Below are 1,553 nucleotides of genomic sequence, written 5' to 3' on the forward strand. Positions count from 1 at the left end.
GCTTCAAGGACTGGCTGCAGTCACCTCCTCCATGAAGCCTCCACCACTCCCCAGCCCACAGACGGTTCCCTTCTCTGCCCTTGCATGCTCCCTGCTCCTCAGTGCTTAACTCTCTCCACAGTCTGGCTTCTGAGCTCCTTTCTCCCAGAGAAATTGTGGGTTCACTCACTCACTCACTCACTCACACATCCAGTAAGAACTGATCTTTTGGTATTGGGTTATGAGCACCTGCCTGGAGTCCAACTGACAGGCTTGAATCCTGGCTCCACCACTTATGAGCTGCTGTGTGACTCTGAACAAGTCACTTAACCTCTCTGGGCCTGTTTCTTAACGTAAAACACGGGAATCATAACAACGCCTACCTCACAGAGTTCTTGGGGCATTACCTGATTCAATAACTGTACATTATTGGATCAATGCCTGGCACAGAGAAAGCACTATACCATTTGCCATTACTCTTATTAAGAACCGACTGTGTGCCAGATACTTTGAGGCAGCAGGAATGACAAACAGCAGGAGCTGACCGTCTAGTGGGACAGGCAGACAAGAGAGCCAGCAACTGCAGTGCTGTGCGAGTCATGGGTGAGCTGTGGCTGCACAGAGGACAGGGCAGCTACTCGGCTCGGACTGCAGGCAAAGCAGGGTGGCTCCTCAGAGGTGGTGAGCCAGTGATACAAAAATGTGTAGGAGTGTGGGTGTAAAGGCCCGGGAGTGCCAGTCCTGGAAGGCGGCGGTCTGCATGCAGGGCCCGGGCATGGTGACTGTGGAGACAGACCCTGGAAAGAGCCCTGATGGTGGAGGGCGACACTTCCGAAGAGCCTGGACTTCCTCCCTCTGTGGTGGGGCAGCCCCTGGAGGTTTTAAGCAGGACAATGAATTGCATTCCGGACGGAACTCTGGTGGACCATGCAGACCATGCAGGGAGATGGAGGAGGCCAAACCAGGGCTCCCCGGGCAGCCCCACGGCAGCCTGGCACACAGTCAAACACGGTCCTGCCCAGTCCTTGGGCCTGGCCCTGGTGGGCCAACTGGCCACAGTGCCTATACCTCCCCGCCTGCCGGGGAAGGCCAGACTTCAGGCTTTCACGCCGTAATACCCTGCAGATCTACCCTTACTCCCTCCTGCTGCAATCCTGGCCCATGAACTCTAATTCCGCCTCTTTGCACTCGTCTCTCGCAACGGGCTGGCTCTTGCCAAAGCCTCGGCTCCCAGCCTTGCTCACTCTGACCAGATGGAACCCATCCCTTCCCCCTCGGCCTCCCCACCCCTGGCCTCATGACTCCCAGTTGCCGGGCTGGGACTTGCCTGTCTCATTTTCCCATCGGTGACTCACGTACCGGGCGGGGGGGAGGGCAGGGCTGCCAGGGCAGGGGGAGACGGCGGCTCCTCCCTGCCTTACAGCATCCTCAGGCCCAACTGAGCAGTTTTTCCATCTCACGCATGTCTGCTGGCACCGCCAGGGCCTGTCTGTGCCCCGAAAAGGCCCTGACCCTGTCCGTAGTCCAGCCAAGCATTCCTAGGGTGAGGGCCATGCTCCTCCTTAGAATTTGGA

This window comes from Diceros bicornis, chromosome 38 (assembly GCF_020826845.1).
Source record: "Diceros bicornis minor isolate mBicDic1 chromosome 38, mDicBic1.mat.cur, whole genome shotgun sequence".
In the NCBI taxonomy this organism is placed as follows: Eukaryota; Metazoa; Chordata; class Mammalia; order Perissodactyla; family Rhinocerotidae; genus Diceros; species Diceros bicornis.